The 19,994-nt window shown below is 41.2% G+C and overlaps 1 protein-coding gene across 8 annotated transcripts in view; it reads left to right on the top strand.

The window, feature by feature from the left end:
* The window catches only part of KCNIP1 (potassium voltage-gated channel interacting protein 1), a 280,128-nt gene that overhangs the window by 193,866 nt on the left and 66,268 nt on the right, over positions 1-19,994 (top strand). Inside the window, exon 1 of one of the 8 annotated variants that reach the window (XM_064725296.1) lies at positions 8,379-8,386. The exons of the other annotated variants lie outside the window; for them this stretch is intronic. The gene's annotated coding sequence lies outside the window, so the exon portion shown is untranslated. Of the gene's footprint in view, positions 1-8,378; positions 8,387-19,994 lie in introns of those variants that run through there. 8 annotated transcript variants of the gene reach the window in all.

Below are 19,994 nucleotides of genomic sequence, written 5' to 3'. Positions count from 1 at the left end.
AGGTTGTGAGACACAATGAGATCTTCATGTCAGCTGTGAATGTTACAGAACAAATATGTGCACGGGGAACTATTATGCAGGCTGCTGTTTCTCTGGTCTATCCTTTAACTAGAACTGTGTGGGGACAATATGAAATATTATATTCATGTTACTGACATTTTGGAGGGTAATAAGACTTTTTGTACTATTTTTTCATTGATCATTTAGATGGGTTCTCTAGTTATTATAATTTTCAGATATAAAACTTATAGTACCTTCACTTGAATAGGGCCAAGTTAACAGGTCATACTCTGAAAACCTTACTTTGTGGATCATTCAGAGCTGGTTATCTTTTATTAATCAACTGACAGCAGGACCTTGCTAGAAGTCAGTAAAATGCTGGACTGGCATGCTGTGCTTCCCACCTAACCCATGCTCTGTGGCACTGCTGCTAGCAGCAAGAGGGCTTCCCTTGCAAGCTCCAAGCACTGGAATGAGTGGGCTCCATTCAGACAGTGGCATGTTTATTGTATCAGAGTTGAAAATAATTTCCTTTGAAATTTTCTTTCTCTTTTTTCTTCTCCCACTATCTCCAGGAACAATTACATTCACATCCTGTCAAATCCTAGTGCTATCTCTGTAAATCAAACTGTGGCTTATTTAGAAATCCACACTATGAAGGATTCTCTTGTCCTCATCTATGATTCCTCTGTATGCACCAGTAACAAAAATCTTTCTGTAAGCAATATTTCTGTACACCCATGTTGTGGTATCTCTTCAAACCAATGCTATTATAATGCAAATTGCAGATATTGAAGATCAGTATACAGAAAATGTATACTGTATACTGCAACGTAACAAGGCATGTTATGTTGCAGTCATTTGGGAATTTTAAAACTCTTCACTATCCAAATAAAATTTTTTTCATATTTCAGGTAGACACAACAAAAGCTACTACCCATCCTCATAATATTGATTAGTTCTGCACTAATCTGGATTTTGTGAATTTGGTTTTGTTTCAATTAGTATTCAGATCTGTCAGCAAAATGTTATATGAATGCTGAGAAACTTCTTATGCTTTTCCCATTTCCTTTTTTCCTTCCCATTTTCTCCTTTTCCCTTTCCCTTTCCTCTTCTATTTCCCCTTCTGTTCACTGATGTTAGGATAGTTTTCATCAACTAAGAATTCACATGTTCTTTACAGCTGTATCACCACTACCCTTTTGAGCATGGCATATCAAGGGACCATTTTCCCAGGCTAGTGAGTGCCTCCCTTCTGAAGTGGGCGAAGCTGATGGTTGAGGTCAGCAAAACGTGTAACTGGATTCACGTGTGCTGCATATCTGTCTCACTTTTTCCTCCTGAAAGATAGCAATGGCTTTGGTCATGCTCACCTGTCTGTTTGGACATCCTAGATATAATAACCTCAACATACATTTACATCCACTTTTGAACACCTTCTGGCTACCAGTTTTATACTCAGCTTGCTTCAGATCACGGCATATAATCCAGCATTTGCTTCAGATCATGGCATTCACCACAGAACTTTTACACTTTAGGGTTGTTCCTTTGAAGCCTTTTGATTCCATTTTTGGCTTTTGAAATCAGTTTGGTTTCCAAATAATGGTTGAGCAGATTCTTTTCCTCTGCAACAGTTACCAGCCTCTAACTCATCAATGGTACTCATGTACCATTGACTCTGCCATGACATGTGATACTTCTGTGCCTTTTTAAATGTCATGTACTGAGCTCATGCCTTAGGTACCTGGCTGTGTTCCCCCTCCACATTCCTTAGATCCCTCATCAGCCTTGGCTTGAAGAGTTTTGCACAAGGACCAATTTCCACACTCCTTGAACAATTTATTCATTGCCTCCAAGGGCAGTAAGCATCATTTTGAACCAGGCATACTGCACTGTAACAAATATGCTGTAGTGTAACAAGGTTGTGTGGTGTATTTTAAGGAGCTCTGGAGATACTAGTGACAGAGGGGTTGAATGTGAAAATACCGTCCATCACATCTCATTGCCATGAAAAGCAAACTTGTATTTCAGCATTTCAGTTTGAAATGCTCTCTCAAAGGTTTTTAAATGTAAGTATGAATACTGCCAAATAAAAATAAAGCCTTTAAAATAGACATCTAAAGTAGCAAAAGTTATAAGCAGCATTATGGAAAGAAGCTCCAATATAAAAAACATACAAAAAATAACTTCCTGTAGATCCACTGAAGCTGAAATACCATATGAACTGGTATTCAGTTCATATGATCCTTCCACTGGGTGCAGAAAAGATGATGATGATTTAGAAGAGAAGTTAAAAGGGAATGCTTTTGAAAATGCTGTCCATAAATAGTCAGCATCTGCCCCAGTATCTGCCTCAGAACTCTGCACCATGTAAGATTTCATCAGGGTTTAGAATTTAATTTTTAATTAAATTCTTACTGCATCATTTTGTATGACCCCATTAGAGAAGAATAATATTGTTTTTTGTGAATTTTATTCATGGAATAATTGGTCCAGAATTAATTCTTTATCAGCAATTGAGAAAATACTGAGAACATTAAAGAAAATATTCAAAGAAAACTGGAACTGACACATTTGGCTTAACAGAGCTGTATTTAAAAAGGATGTGCACATGAAGAATCCAAGGCATAATGAAGCCTCCTACACAAAACATGGAATAAAATATTTATACTGTAATCATGCTATTAATAAAATGATGTATCAGCTGGTGTCTGCTGCAACAAAACTCAGCTGAGAGCCTGGTTACTGTCTAGATGGGGCAAAAGAAATCTAAGAACTGAAGATCAGAAGCACATGGACTAGCTTGGGAATCCCTATCCTGATTTAGCTGTTCAGTTGTGTAATACCCTGACTTTCAGGGGATCGCCAAGTCTCCCATGGCAGCTGGCACTGTCCTTTCACACCAAAGATGTGCAGTGAAGGGAGCAAAGGGAAGGTGCAGCTGTGCTGCTTCCATCCCTGGTGGATCCCTGTGAGTGCTGGGGGTGTCTGCAGTGATTTGTTGTTTCCAGTTGTTGTTGAAGGTAGTTCTGTCCTTTGGAATGGTTTGGCTTGATCAGAGCAGAGCAATCTCAGGGGCTTTGCTGTCAGTTGCTGCCCTTGTCAGAGTGCTGCTGTGGTACCCAATGGGTCATCTTCTCCTCTTTGGGCTTGGCCCAGTTTCCAAGGTTTAAAGAAAAAGATAAAAACCCAGGAGGTTTGTGTAGGGGCAAAATGACAGATAGAAATGAGAGGAACAGTTAATCTGCACTGTGAACGGACACTGCGGGGCCAAATCTTAGATGCAGTCTTAAGGGTAGCTGTATAGGAAAATTTAACTAACAAATAGATACTGCTTGGTGCTTTTCCTGTTGCTATCATAATTCCTTGTCCTGGATTGCCAAGCAAATTGTATTCTATTTGCCATCTGTGTGACAGCTGTCTTCTGTTAAGGGGGCAGTGTTCTTATCTCTCCCACAACCACTCCTCCCTCCACGGGGACATCTGCTGATAACAGCTATTGAATGTCACTGCATAACTGATTGGAGCTACAGCATCTCACTGGGAGATGTGAGCCCAGAGGGAGGAGCCAAGCATTCCTATATGGATATAATCTGGAGACTCTGGAACACCAGCACAGCTTCTCCACTGGATTTCCCAGAGGAGCAGCTGCTTCTTCCACTGCATCTTCAGAGGAAGACTGCATCCTTCTCTACAGGATCCCTGCTCCAGCAGAACCACACCTGACACTGCAGGAGGGCTGCACCACATTTCCAGTTGGACTCCTGTAACCCTGTTCTTCTAAGTTCTTCTAAGCTTTCTGATGTTTACATTCTTGTAAAAAACTTTCTCACGTGCTTTTCTCTAAATAATTATTGGTTTATAGTTTTTTCTGTAGGGATGGAGAAATACAGTCTTCTCCTGAGGGAGGAGAAATTTGATGGACAGTTGGTTTGTCCAGTGTCGTTGGAGAGTTGGCACTGTCATCCTCTAATCCACCGTCACTTTTGAAAATCTGTAAATGTTGGCGTCAGAAATTAAACTGCCTTCTTTTTACCTTGGAGATTCCAATGTCTGCGTAGTTTTATTTCATGTCCTATAGTGACAGACTGCTACCAGCACCCTGACCAACAAGGTGTCAGGTCTTGTTCTGACTCTATCAGTGTTGTTTTGGTTTACTGCATTGTTTATTTTATCTTTTTATTTTCTTCCCTAATAAAGAACTTTTATTCCTGTTCCCATATTTTTTGCCTGAGAGCCTCTTAATTTAAAATTTATAGCAATTCGGAATGGGGTGGTGGGGGGATGTGTGGTGTTTACATTCTCCATTTCAGAAGAGGTTCCTGGCTTCCTTAGCAGACATCTGTCTTTCCAAACAAAGACATCTACTTTCTGATGCCTGTGTGAATTCACTTTGAGATCTCTCCTTGTTTGCTGGGAGCAGAAGGGAGGTGTTGCTCACAAGTGAGGTGATGGCCCTTGGCATGAGTCATTTATCTGTGTGGTCCCCAGAGTTCTGCCCAACACATTACCTGCCAGAAGCATCTTGATGCCCAATTGCGGTGAGGTGTACCTGGCCTTCAAGGTCAGTGTCTGGCTAGCTGAGGTTAAGGCTGACTCCCAGCTGCATATCCTTCCAGCACCCCTCAGCGTCGTAAGGCCTCAGGCTGTGCTGGTTGCGGACTGGATCGCTGCTAAACCACGAGAAGGAAGGAGCTGGACACTCACTGGGGGCGAAACAGGTTTATTGGAAAGCCCACAATGCCAGCCTGGGAGTGACCCCCTGATGTACCAGCGAATGACCCAGAACAAAAGGTGCATCAGGGTCATAAAGGGAAGGGGTGGATCTGGGAGGGGTTTACAAAAGACCAATAGGGGGAGAAGAGGGGATGAGCTTAACACAAATGACATAGTGGAGAGCCCAATAGGTACCAGGTATGGGAGGGGCCCCAGGACCACAGCCAACCACAACCCCCAAAGAGAAGAAGCTTCTGGAATACTAGGTGGAGTGGGGGGGTGATTGACTTGGCCCAGGGAGGAGAAAAAGCATACATATAAGGGAAAAAGGGGAGGAGGAATTATATAACCTAAAAGATTGACAATACATGTAACAAGGGTTGCTAAGGGAACAGCATAACTGGCAGGGCTGTGGCGGGAAAACTGAGGAGGGCAGAACCATTTTACACAAAATGGGGGGGGCAAATACATAAAATGGGGGAGGAATTAAATTAACTTAACGAACACACTACAACACCCAGTTCTGTAGCAGTTCAAACTTTATCCAGAGCCAGAGTATGCTGAGCTCCCAGCCTTCCTCCTTGTGCAGAGAGGAGGAATACAGGCAGCAGTACCCCTACTGCTCTGCATGTGCATGGCTGAATTGGATAGTGGTAGGCAGATATTCTCCTCCTAGGACACTCCTGCATTTCTTTGTTGACAGGAGTAGTTTCCTGCACAGTGGATTGCTCAGGCTCAAAAAAAGAACAACTGAAAATTATATTGAGAGTTTGTTATAAATATGATCTATTGCTGTGAGAAGGTTACGAGCAGGAAACACACAGCCTGCAGCTTTGTTCTGTCGGCTTGGCCAAGCTAAATAAATTTTGATTGGAGTTTATTGGAGTAGGTTCTCTTTTCTCTCTCTGTCCCTCTGTCTCTCCCCAAAGACACTGTTACTGGTGGATTAGGCTGTTCAGAGAACAGCTGGGAAGTGCTCTAGGTTTAAAAAATTGTTCTTTTTTGCCTGAAAAAAAAAAGAGGAAATCCCATGTAGCCTCCAGGAATTAGGGTGCAGAGACACCAATAACTCAGTAACAGAAGTGTCATAAGGGGAAGGCAAAATCTGTGGAAGTCCCTCTCTGTTTTCCAGGGGTGGGAGAGGCCCCCTGACTGGAGCAGTGTGTAGAGCAAGGGCATTTCTCTGCTCCACTTGGGATAAAGCAAAACTTGGACTTTACCTCTTGAATCCAAGCAGGGAGAGTCACAGAATTATAGAATGGTTTGGGTTGGAAGGGAACTTTAAAGGGCATGTAGTTCCAGACGCCTTGCCCTGGCAGGGACACCTCCCACTGTCCAGGTGCTCCAGGCCCAGTGTCCAGCCTGGCCTTGGGCAGTGCCAGGGATGCAGGGGCAGCCCCAGCTGCTCTGGGCACCCTGTGCCAGGGCCTGCCCACCTCCCAAGGAAGATTTTTTCCTAATATCTAATCTAAACCTACTCTCAATTTGACCCTATTCCCCCTTTGTCCTCAAACTCCAGGCTCTCATAAATAGTCTTGCCCCATCTTTTGTGTAAATTCCCTTCAGGCACAACTAGGTGTCTGAAGCCTTCTCTTTTGTAGGATGGACAATCCTAATTCTCTCAGCCTTTCCTCATAGGAAAGGTGCTTCATCCCTCTGAGGAAGGGAGGATGCCTTGGCATGTCAAAGAGATGGGCTGCTCTGGAAATGCAGCTTTTTAAAAAAAAAAAAGAAAAAAAAATCCATTTCTCTGGAACATTTTTGTTTTCTACAAAATAGATCTTTTAACAAGAAAAAGAAATAATGGTTATGTTGGTAGATCAGCTGAGAGCAGCAGCAAACCAGAAAAGAGGTAAAAGTGAACTGTGAGAAATCCCCTTTCCCAAACAGAAATAAAAGTAAATTTCAATGCTTATTGGCATGACCGAGCTAATTTCATTTTTTGTAGGAGCAGGGATTTTAAACCTGACCAAAAATAAGATTAAATTGCTTTCTTCTTTTTACCCTCTGTCCCAGTCCATTTCTATCAGGTAGTGTTTCTTTCTTTTGCTTTCTGTACTCAACCATTGCTTATTGCTCTAAATTATAATAACTTATGTCTGGACTGTTCCAAAGGTGGTTTGATTTCCATGGTAATTGGATTTGATATTTCAGTAAATTCTTAACCTACTCTCAGAAGTGTTTATGCTCACTGAGAATTTCAGTAAGGGCTGTGAGATGCTCAAGTGAAATTCAATAATGAGAAGTATAAGATTTATTTTGGATGAGAAAAGCTGTGGATGTCAGTGATGCTAATTATGTTGCTAAGGAATTGATACTTCTAAAATATTAATAAATATTAGTATATTGGAATACTCATACAGAAAACAGCTTCATTCAGGCCTTTAGGGACACCTTGCTACACAGCAAAGCTTTAGTGAAATCATTAAGAAAAGCATTTACAGCTTTCAAAAGAATCTGTGGGACTGATCCTGCTGTGAACAGCAACACAGGGTCCACTGTGCAGCTCAGGAGAGTCCCCTCTGGTCCCACAGACAGTCTCAGACTCAGCATATCAGCGCTTAATGTGGCTGGACAAGAGTGGCCTGGGAAACAGCAACATACAGCATCAGCTGAAGATGGAAGTACCCAAATAGTTAAAAACCAGTAACTGAAACAGCAAGCTGGATTTCAGGCTTTCAGAGGAGTATTATTAATGCAGTAGCTTAATAAGTACAATAGTAATGTAAGGTTTTACTTTTACACACATCTGTCTGTCTATCTATCTATCTATCTATCTATCATCTATCATCTATCTATCTTCCCAGCTTAGATTGTCCCAAAATGAGTTAAAAGAATGACGAGTGTGGTACTTGATGTTGTGTGCAGAATTTCTTTTTTTTTTTTTTTAATTTTATTTATATGCACACCTGGCTGCAAATCTGGAGAGCTAAGGAAAGGTAAGTAGGAAGGACAGACAAGTGCTTGCTGATGGCAGCTATTGGGTGGCTCCAAATAAGGTCCTTCAGAGAATCTGTTCCTAACTGCTGTGTGCAAGGACTTGGAAGCAGTTTCAGTGTTTCTGGGTGCTCATGGAAGTGTCTCCTGAGCCAGGGGAGTCAGCTGCCTGCAGTGCTGGCCATAGGCACGCTTGTTGGCTCTCCTCGCCTGGGACAGCTGACCTGCACCACGGGCAGCTGTTAAACACCTGCACCAGCCCCCGGTGCTGTGCAGCATGAGGAAAAGGCTGCCCATAGACCCCTCAGACTTAATCTGATTCCTTCTAACAAGCTGCTTCTTATAATATTTCAGATTCTGCTAGGTTCCTGTTAATGTATTTGCAGTGTGGGAAAACAAGCTACTTGAACGAATAGCTTATCTTTTGTAAGTGTATTCCAGTCAATAGTGAAATACAGAAATAGGGCATCTTTTTAATGAAACAATTTTGCTTTGAGTTTTCTAAACTTCACAATCAGGCAAAGAAAGTGTTTTGGACTTTTTCCTCTGTGTCGTTAAAGTATAAGAGCCCTCTAAAACTGTAATTCAGTGTGAAAAATTTACTAGGTACCAATCAGATCTGGTGGATTTCGGCTGTGTCAGAAAGGAAATGCTAAACAAAGTGGTTACTGTATATTCTGTTGCCTTAGAGACTGAAACATCTGTATCCATGCAGGCAAGTGATGCAGACATGGTAAGATTTGACTCCTTACATTCCTCTGTTCCTCTGGCTGTCAATGGAAATGTTTTATGGTGCGAATATTCTGGGCTTCTTTAGCATTGTATTTATCTGGTTGTGTAGCATGACTTTGGACTAGGAGGGGTTTTTAATTAAAGTCTAACTCTGAAGTCAGGACTCTCCCTAAGAAAAGATGCTTTTACATAAATAATTTTTCAAGATGAACTTGGAGGGACTTGAAATGATTGTTGTACTGGTGATAATAGTTGGATTTGTGAAGGCACTTGAGCATATGGGTCTCCTAGAAGACAACTTTGAAGGTAGGATATTAAGAAATCGAAAATATTTTATTCTGAAAGCCAGTTGCTGCAGAGGCTTTTACTTTATATGTGCATGTGCAGCGTTTGAGTATCTGGGGAGCTGAAAGGTAGCTGAAATAATGTTATACACTCTCTTTAGGCAAATGATATGTATTTAAATGTCTGTATAGTATTGTAGCTCTCATTGCAATGCTGAAAATAAATATGACAATTTAAACCAATCTTTGTTTAAGATTGTTTCAAGAACTTCAATACAGATTTGTGTGCTTTAGCAAACTGTAGCTCACTTCCCAAAGCTCTAAATGAAAATTTGCATTTTAGTAAGTTTATATTATATCCTTATATCATTATATCCTCTCAGTTTGTTCTAATTTCTAGAAATGTAATGGCTTATTTTTAGCTCTTGACTGTTATTAACAGAAAATCCAAAAACCTTACTGAACTTACTTGGCTGAATGTTTCTGTCGTAATCAATTTAGCCCTCTCTCAGAATATTTGTCTTTAACAGATCTGCTTGGTCTTGCTCTCTATTCTCAAATATGTTTTAGGGAAACATTGCCGATTGAAAGGTAAATATGCTTTGCAGAATATAGTTTGAAGGAGCTATAGGACTGCAAAAGATATCCTAATTCTTGTTACCTCTCTGATTTATAAACAATTCATGTAGAAACATGCAAATATTAAATTTAAGAAGGGATGAATTTTAGACAGTGAGATCCATAAATCAAAACATATCTGTACAGAGGGTGTCATTGTTTAATAGGGAGAGTAGATTTATAGTATGCCTGAATATTCCTGAATATTGAACAGCTGCTTTTTTTAGACACTTGAGAGTCATTTCTTATGGCGAGCAAGAAATACACAGTTGTTAAAATAACCTTCAGCTACCACAGATAGAGAACAATTATTCCTTTCTGCTTCAGATCTTATGACAACCTGGAAGAGGTGAGCTTGCTGGCCTCATAGTAATTTACCTGACTACATTTGGTAGAAGGTTTGAAGAATCTTGAAGAACTATAAATGGAGGGAAAAGTTACCTGACTTTTGGTTCATTGACTGTGTGCTTTATTTTAGTTCTCATGCATGTGTTTGCTTTTCCTACTTCCTACTGCTTTGAGCATTTTTCTTAACTTTTATGTTTGCATGAATTAAGAGGTACCTGGTGATGACTGATGCAAAGCATTTTGAAGCTGGGGCAGTAATGCAGTTTGCATAGCAACTGCTTTACCTACCAGCTCTGACTTTGCCAGGGCTATTGAAATTATCAAATTCTGCAAGCAAGACAGAATGACAATAGAAAAATTCACTTATTCTGGCTTTTGTGAGTCCTCAGATGTCTATGTGCTCCTGTCACAGAGAGATGTTAGATAGTACCTGATGTACAGAAAATTTCATGGCTCCAGCTCTAGCAAAGTCTGTTATGAATTGGTTCATCTGGGCACCTGGACTTTTGGAATCCTTTTATTGTCTGCCTGAATGCATCTAAGGGGAGATTCTATTGAACAACTTGGTTAAAAAAGAACAGAGCATTGAAGAAGGAAGCTTTAGGAGAGAGTGGTTCATGGGTTTGGGTAGCTGCTCCTTCCCAGCACCCAGTCTCCAGTGTACCTGCAAGCTGTACTCATGTCATGAGTAAGGGGGGAATGGCACATTGCTGACTCCTAAGGAGATGGAAAGTTTGGGAATATTTGAATAATTCAGAGGAAATCATCATAATGTCTAGTTGTATTTCTGATTAAATTTACATTAAAATACTGTGAATTATGCTGAAAAAGGGATGAGGTTAACTTTACATTAATATGTTAGAACTTCAGGTAAGCTGGTATTCAGACTCTGTACTTTGAACCTGTTCACAGTTATGGCTTCCTTACAGCTTCTCCTGCCATGTCCGCCCTTTGTAAGAACATACAACATACACACTCTTTGTGAAGCTCTGGTCCTTGTGAGATCTGCTGCTTCCTTTGCTGTAATGGTGAGATGAATGAGGTTGTCTGTCAATAATTTCCAGCAGAGACTATTGACTATTTGTTACCATAGGTTCTTAATGCTCACATGTTGGTTGTTATACAAAGAAATTATATTTATTATTTTAGTGAGAAAAAATTTGAGCTTTAACTTCCTTTATTTTTAATAGTACTGCACAATGCTGTGGGATTTACAGAGCATGATGCTCCATAGGAATCTACACTGTCAGTACAGTGTAAATTCCACAAGAGTGTGTTATCCTAAGAAGAAACAAATGTATGTTGCCAGGCTTCACTGAGCAAAGAGAAAACAGGTATCAAGGTGAACATGGAGCTGTAGAAAGGTGTGCTGAACCTTAAGCACTGCATATGGAGTGCTAGCCAGCAATAGCTGGAACAACTGGACCTTGCCTTGGGCCCAGATAACTCCTAGCTGTGCTTTCAGTTTCCGCAGACTGTTGTGGACTTTGTTTATACTGAACTGCTTACAAAAGTACACTGCTAACAAACTCTGCGTTGAAACCATTGTCATTATAATTTAAACTCATCAGTACTTTCTACAGAGAGACCTTCAAACTGACATACAAATATAGAATATAAAATCTATACATTTTTAAATGGAGGAAGAGAACTCAAATTACCATCGACAAATAGGCAAAACTTCTTGAAATTCTGCACCCTCCCAGCTAGCCATGACCATCCAGTAATAAGTGTTCTCTCTGGAAGATCACAGTCACTAAAAGGAGATAGATGCTGGTGCTGGAGTTGGAGTCCTTGACTCTTGCTGGCCTCTTGCTCTTACTCAAACATTGGGCACCTGGACAGGTGAGCCAGCTGAGTCTTTGTGCTGCTGAGAAAGGGCCTCTGTCTAAATGTCACATAGAGCACTCAAACTTATAAACTTATTTGCAACAGCATTAGCTCAATCCATCTGTCAGTAACTGAACAGAGTGGAGGACATCAGAGTTTTCCCAACTGTGCTTTTGTTTCTGTCCAAAACTGGTTTTGAAAAACATACCAATATTCACAATAAACCCCAAATACTCCTATGCAATTTCCTATATCCTCCACTTCTACTAAAATGCAGTGGAGAACAATGTTCAACACTAGACGTTCCTAGGGAAACCTGCTGTCCTTCAGCTTCAGCCTGTGGTGTACAGGGTGCAGGATAGAGGGAAAGAGTAGAGTTTCTCACTGAAGAAAAGCAGAATGATATGAAGATTCTCTTGAAAACAACAATTCAAATGTTCATATACATCTCATATGCAGTTTAGAACACCTGCATATTAATTCCCATCTTTTTGAGATCTACTGCCATGTAATCTTGAAATTTAACTCTCTGTTCCTCAAATCTCTTATCTCCTTTTCCTCCTTTATTTTCTTGAAGTGTGTGCCTCGTTAAGTCTCAGCCCTGGCTCACTTCCCATGCCTTGCTGTGCTGTGGCTTGGCTGTTTGGCAGTGTGTGGCTGTAGGACAGGGGTTCCTCAGCAGGGCTGGGGCAGAGCTCTCGGAGCACGGCGATGGCAGCACCACGGGGCACTGACTGCCTGTGGCCAATGGGGCAGAGCATGGCAGCACCAGCACAGCTTCTCAGACTGCAGGGCCACTTCACACAGCAAAACACAAGAGCACTGCTAGAAATACATGGTCACACAACAGACTGAAAGGCCTGAGTTTGTATTTTCTGGTGCCCACACTCGGGTTTCTCCCTTTGCTACTCCTCTTTCTGGACCGCTTGTTACTGCTTTTTATCTTTAAAAAAATTAATCATGCCAGTGCCCTGGAATGAGCTTAGAAAGCTACCCTTGAGGATAAAAGACTGGCTCTGAGTAGACTGAGCCAAACCAGCAGCTTACAAACCAGACTAACAATGAAGACAGCTCTGTGTATGCATTGACCCTTGCGAGCTGAGAGACACCTGCTGTCCTCAAGAAGGCGACAGAGCTGACTGGCTGTCACACACTTGCTGGCTGAAAGGAAGTCATTATCAGAACTGCAATATTTTCTCTGTGTTCCCACAGCAGTCACAGCATGGCTATGTGCCTGTCTCTGCTCATAGGTTTTGGTACTTGGTGCACACTGACGTGTGCCCACAACACACCCCCAATGTGCCCGCAGGAGAGCCTGAGCTCATGGTCAGCACCTCTGCTTTGGGCTCTATGAAGTTACACAATTAATCTGGCACTGGGCAGTTTCAGCTGTCATTGATGGACATACTTTGGGGGTGTCTGCTTCAATGCGGACTCAGGATGAGTACTCATCTTCCTGTTCCAGCTTTGGAATTTTTATGGTCATGCACTTTCACTGGCTTTTTGAGTTGCTGATGAACTCAATAGGAAGCATTTATACCTACAGGTGAGCTCTGGCCTACAAATCACTTCTGTGCACTCATGTGAGCCACTAGGACTGTACCCCTTTTGTGAGCACAGAATAACCAAAGGACAGGGACCTTCTGAACAGAAATAAACTTGTTTGCTCCCATCTGGCATGGTTTTCTACATTCTAACAATGACAGGAGTGTTCAAGAGATTTTCCTCTCACTTCTTCAAGATGGTGCTCAGACAGATTAAATGTCTTTTTCTCTACATAATTTATGCATAAGTAAAATTAAGTAAAAAATAATTACTAGTTCCATTTTCCTCCATGCTTAACCTTGACCATAAAATACCTGTAACTTTTACATGGAAAGGTTCTAAATCAGCAGGCTGTAAACTGTAAGAATCTGCTAGCAGTGTGTGCTATTATGTACTGCTGTGCATGTAATAAACTTCTGTCTTCATTCTGCCACTTCTGACAGGCTCATCATAGTGATCATCTAATTCACACCTTAGAAGCTGGATAAGAGATCATCACAAGAGACTTGGTGGGTGTAATGCAGAATCAGGATCCTAATTTTTTTCCAGTGGTCTTACATGACTCTTAGTTTGTAATACCAGCTGGATATTTTACATCTCTGCTTATCACCTACACTTGAAAAATCTTTCCACATTTCAGAAAAATCTGAAAGAGCTTGATGCTTTCCAGGTGAATACAGTGCTGCACTTTTCTTGCATTCAGTGCACTCCTCAGACACACACACTTACTTCAAATGTGGAAAGTGACAAAGTAAGATTCTGTCTTAGTGTATAATTCCTAATAAGCTGTCAAGATGAAAAAGGCAGGAAAGCAGGTTAGGGCAGAAGAATGTAACTGTTCTTTCAGGTGGGGAGGACTATGCCCTAATTGTAGAATCATAGAATCGCAGAATGGTTTGAATTGGAAGGGACCTTAAATATCATCCAGTTCCAAGCCCCCTGCCCATCCACTAGATGAGGTTGCTTGAAGTGGCTCCACAACATTATGAGACTTCTTTTCTCAGGCAGGAGCTGATAAGTGTTTTTGTCCCAGAACCCATGTGTATCAGCACAAACAAGAGTGAGCCCGAGTGCTGCTGTGTTAGTGGATGGAGCTGTTGTTCCTGTGTCAACCATGGTGCGTGGCCCCTGGAGGGTGGTGCCACAAATGGTCTTACTGAAAATTCCTACCAGGGGAATTAGATGCAAGACATGGTGACCCAATAGGAAAGTCACTCTATTTATAGTTTCATCATCTCAGGTCTTTTTGAAGGGTTAGGGGATCTTCTGTGAACCCATGATTCCCACAGAGGCCACTGTGGTGGACTTAATCTCTCTGGGGCACTCCCTGGGCTCTACTAACTAATCCTAAGTCCATATTGACAGAATGTCAATTTTATTTCTGTATCTCAAAACCATCTAGCTTTGGGCTTGTTATTTTATCTAAGTTTGCTGTACTGCGGAGTGGAAAAAAACTTTTCCCTTTAATCTGTGGTTTTCCATTGAACACCTGACCCACTTTTGTTCTAACTGGAATGCTTCTGTGCTTAAAATTGCTTCCTAGTTCAGTTGTCTTGGATTCAAAGGATTGTAGCAGTTGTTAAAACTGTCCCTCTTTTTGGCTTTTGTTCCAACCTCTGAATTGTTAGCATTCTTACAAGAATTCTTCTATTGTGTTATTTGAAAAATGGTAGAAAAATATGAATTCAATAAACATCCTAACAATGTTGAGATGACCTAATTCTGATGTGCTCTGAAAGGTGGGTTTTTCTTCTAGTTCGTTCTTGTGAAAATTCTACTGTAAAATATGCATATTTTCAGGGTGGAAAAAGAAGAGGTACTCCATAAAAATGTGATGCATCTTAATTTTCATTTATCATATAGTTCAAAATATTCTGCTTTCTATAGTACATTTTTCAATTCTTTGAGCACACACCAGCTCACATGCAGTCACTAATTTGCAATGCCTTGGTTAATATACTCTGAATTGAAGTATTTCATTGAAAAAGTAGGGAAAGAATGTTCTTATATATGTCACCAGTGGTGACATACCGTGGTTCTGTTAGAGGTCAGTGTTATACACCATAGGAGAATCTGAATTGTCTTTTGAGGGTGGAATATCATTGCCTTGTATGAACCAAAAAACACAGGATGGAGAGGTAGCCCAGAAAAGAACACAGGAGGAGGGCCTCGAGGATCCCACTTCAGTTGGTATCTTCCTGCATCAGAAAAAGGAAGAAAGAGAGCCTTGGAGTGAAATAGTCTGAATAAAAAGCACTTCTATAGCATCTCAACAGGTTAAAGAAAGCCTTGTGAAATGGACAGGTCAAGGTTCAGTGGATCAATGAGAAGGTATGACCAGAGGGCTCCTTCTGCATTCCTGTTCCTCCATGGCCTCTCAAGGGTCTCCCTGTGTGGGACCAGTGGTCATGCACAAGGCAGGCTGAGGCTTTCCTTTGGCAGAGGAGGATGCATTGTTACTCAAGGGGCATCCAGTCTGGGACAGAACGTGAGCTGCTCTACCAGTCTCATAATATTACTTTAGAACATGCTAGGATGATAAAAGCAAATCATTATACAGTACTGGAATGGAGGAGACCCAAATCTCCCAGCCATGGGAACAATTAGCTACTTTCTTTACCACAGCCTAAGATGGTTTTACTTTTGTAAGTAAAAATAGCTCCAGTAATTGTTTTCTCTGGGTTTTTCTCCAAAGAATATGAATGTGTCATTGCTTCCAGTTGACCTAAATTTGTTTCCTAGCAGGACTATATGCTAGATTTTTTTCTCCATGTCAGGAGGAGCACTGGCTATGGTTGGCCATCTGCTCACTGTCCTCTACAGGTTGCCCAACATTTGCTTTCCTCAAGTTTTCTGTTATTTATTAAACTTGAGAATCCTGTGTTGAGACCTGCAGACCAGAGGGTTTGAAGAACAGTGAGGTTCTTCAAGTTTCTAATGCTTGCTTGTCCTGCAAAGATGTTTGGGAAAAATCTGTTGTCAGTCCTGCTCAGAGCAAGCCACCCAGGTCCTGCCACATGCATCCTGCATGGACACACTGGGAACCAGCTGGCTGTACTGGAGCATTTCTGCTTCCACCCTTTGAAGATTTCAGTAGCTCTCCCTGCAGCTGATTGCACTTCTGCTTCTTGATTTTAAAAGCAACTTTTTGAGTTCAGCTGCTTAGAACTCCTAACTGGGCTTTTTAAATACAGAAAGAAAAGGTAGAAAGGAGCTACCATTGATCCTCAGCAGAAAAGTCAACTCCTAACGCAACATGCACATATTGTTGAGAAGAAAGAAAACAAATGTGATGGGACTTGTAGGAGAAACTTAAATAGCACCAGTGCAAACATCAGAGACAAACTAAAACACGTGGTCTGTTAATGATGTCCTGAAGATCTTTCTTTTAAGTTATGCTTACTCCTGGCCTCTCTCCTCTTCTGCCTTCATCCCTTGATTCTCCCACATCTGTTCAGTGGGAAAGGAAACTGGTTCCAAAGTAAAGACCCGAGTAATGAGCTAACAGAGCTGGCAGAAGCACAGAGCCTGGTTTCCTAGCTGTAGGATGGCATGCTCCATGCCAGTAGGGACAGTCTTCCACTTGACTGTAGATGTCTAACTGTGCTTATAAAGGAAGTTGTTTGTCTGGATTTTGGTTTTATAGGCAGAGATGATGGGAATAGTCTTTGGATGTCCTACAGCTCTCCTCTTCACAGAATTTGTTTTCTGCAGTCCTGGATCAGTTTCCTGGGTCCAAGTTCCATGGGACATTGGTGCTGACCCTGCAGAAAGTTTTGAAGATCTCTCCTGCACTGTATCTTCAGGTTTCTCATTTTGTTTTCAACAGGAAGACCAGTTCTGCCTATGAATGGGCTTCACAGCAATATGAGTGAGAAAAGCTTTTCTTCCTTGTCTCTACTTGAATTTTTGGCCCAGTGATAATATTAAAGTGAATTGCTGTGCATCTGGCCAAAGAGCAGGGTCACACTACATACCCATAGCTGCTGTAGTATGGGAAGAGCTTTTGGTTAATGCGGTGTTCAGGCTATACTAATTTGTACATTATCTACCCTTGCGGAAAGAGTTCTGAATTGCTTGAAAACTTACATTGCAAGCCTCAGAAAAGCCTTACAGTAGCCTGCAGTGTAGGCTACTGTAGGCTTCAGCAAGAACTTTAACAGTCCTTGGCTAAAAACCCAGCATTTACTGTAGGTCATAAAAGTAAATACAGATGTAGCAAATCCAATTACTGTGGAATATCAAACATCTGAGTGCAAGATGAAGGAAGTTCTACACGAATGCCTGACAAGAAAACTATTGAACATATTCAATTATGCACCTCTCCCAAAATAGCTGGAGTTTTAAAAAGAATATAGTGCAGCAGTACTCAATCAAGAACAAAAGTAAAAGCCTGGTGCACATCAGACTTGGGACAACTTACTCATAAGGACCACTTTGAAAGTGAGAAAATAGCTTTGAACTGAACACTGTGCCTTTGTGCAAATACGCATGCATGCAAATTAGAAAGCAACCTCTCAGTAAAAGTGAAGCAATGTGACAGCACCCTCCTCTATAAACCAGGACAAAGGCAGTGGAAATAGAAAAGAGAGCTGGGAGGAATAGCCAAGCACAGAGCCAACACCCCAGCTGGCAAATGCAAACTGCAGGCCATTGTGCCCTGGCTGCAAGCCTGTTATGTGCCCACTGTTCTTCCAGGGGGGCACAGCTGCAGTCAGGCTTTTCTTCTTGGTGCCTGATGACTCTCACAGTTACAGCTGCAGAGGCAGGAGCAGGAAACCTCAGTGGAAGAGAAACATTAAGGTTAAAAAAAAAAATCCCCCCCAACAGCTGTGAATTATTATTCTCTCTGGGAGGTTCTTTCAGACCCTGCACCATGAATTGTTTGTTAATAACATAGAGCAGGTTTGATTCCAGCAATGTGTTGTGGCAAACATAATGGTTATCTTCACTTTGTTTCTTTAGTTATGCAGAGTGGTGAGGTTTTTTTTTAGTCAAGCCCAAGTGTTTAGATTTACCCCTAACTCGGAAGCTTTGCATTTCATCTGTGTTGTAGTTTAACCCCAGCCAACAGCCAAGCCCATACTGCCTCTCTCTCACTCTCTCACATCAGGAGAATCAGGGAGAGAATCAAAAGGATAAAATCTGGAAATAAAGACAGTTTAAAAGGGAGACCAGAAGTTGTCCACACAAGTAAAGCAAAACTGTTGTCCCTCTTCTTTGCTGGTCCTAAACACAGGCTTTCCTTACTTCAAAGATAATGTAAAGTCTTTTGTATGTTGGTATTCATCATAAACATCACATGAAATAATGTTAAACTCATGATACAATGCTGGAAGAAAAATTCAGTGTCAATTATTCAAATTAATCCCCAAATTTCCTAATCAATGGTTTGGCACTGATTTCTTCAAAAGCAAAGTACATTTCAAAACATGCCTTAGCATACAACCAAAGGAGTTGTGCCTGAAAAGTGGGAGATATTCATTGGATGGGAATAATTTTCAAGTGATCAGTCTGTGATTCTGTGTGAACAGAATTGTCAAACCTTTAGCTTGAGAAAGGATGTGAAGATTGAGAGCTGTTGAGGTGACAGGATCTGGTTTGTAGGGAAAAGCCTAACACTGACATGTTAACAAAGTACACATGAGATCGGGCTGGCATTCCATAGCAAGCTATCAGGCTTTCGTCATTATCAAGTTCTAAATGAAAATGTTTGCTCTTCTAGTAATGTTAACTTACAAAAACCCCGTGCCATTCTAGAGTTTTGCTTTTTAAAAATGTGGGGGGATAGAATGTAAGAAAATAAAGGCAGTGCAGAAGGTAATCTCACCCCTGAAGAGTTGCAGCTGTACTAATTACCAAAGATTAGGAACAGGCCTGCCCTTAACAGGCCACAGCTGTGTCCAATAAGGATGAGTGCTATAAAAAAGTGGGTTAGCTAGGTGAGGAGAGGGTTGGAGTTTGTTGGCTGTGATGTGCAGAAGTAGTCAGTTCTGTGAGGAGATGCCCATGAGAAATCCCCAAGAAGATATGGAACTTTTGCAATAAGATGGCAACAAAAAAAATAAGGTGAAGACAATGTAAATCAATTATTCTTTAGCCCTGACACAAGTCCAAGTTTGGAGAAGTATATACTGCCAGCATAGACCTGTATTTACAGGGACACACTCAACTAAAACGTACATTTTACTGTTTTACCAGTGAAAGCCTGGCTTTGCTCAGGTACATTTGGCTTAAATGTTCATAGATAATGGGACTAAAGCATCTGTTGGTGTTAGTGACAAATTGCCCCAAGCTCTGGTGCCTGTCATCCCTTCTAATAGTAAGTAAATTATTGTTAGTCCAAGAATTAATTCAAACAAAGAGGTGATTCTTACAACAAAATTGATTCCAGCTACTCATCTGGCTAAGATCTGTAGTACATGCAGTATTGTGACAAAATCTGGTCCTAAGTGAGGGGGGAAAATGTCTAGAAACTTGGATTTTAGCCTTGAATTTGTTTAGTCATGTAAAATTTGTGAAGCATCAGCATAAAAGCTGGGATTATGGAAACAGTAAAGGGAATTCATCCATGTCAGTTCTATGTATTTTAATGAGAAGGTAACTAAACCCTAACTCATGGTGTTGTCTATAGAGTACTCCAAGGATTTTGTAGTGCATGCTGTAAGCACCATGAATTAATTGGAAGGTCGCTCCTTAGCTGTATTTAATGCAAAACAGCCTTTTGGCTGAATTATCTTTTTTAGGGTTGTATGGTTTGGTTTTCTTTGCTGTTACAGCAGCATCCTGGATTGACAAGGATGTGAGTTTTTTGGGAAGTTGTAGTCAAACCAATCAGTGGTCAGATTTGAATACTGGCACCTGGTGTGGCCACTGGAGACATGGATACACCTCTGAGAACACAGGGGGTTAAAAGCAGACAACTCCCATGGGAGTTTTCTCTTGGTTGAGGTCAGAGCTGCCCTGCCCGGCTGCGGGCTGGGT

This window comes from Zonotrichia leucophrys, chromosome 13 (genome assembly GCF_028769735.1).
Source record: "Zonotrichia leucophrys gambelii isolate GWCS_2022_RI chromosome 13, RI_Zleu_2.0, whole genome shotgun sequence".
NCBI classification, from domain to species: Eukaryota; Metazoa; Chordata; class Aves; order Passeriformes; family Passerellidae; genus Zonotrichia; species Zonotrichia leucophrys.
Note: the sequence above shows the minus strand (reverse complement) of the source record. Positions and strands in the feature narration are given on the sequence as shown.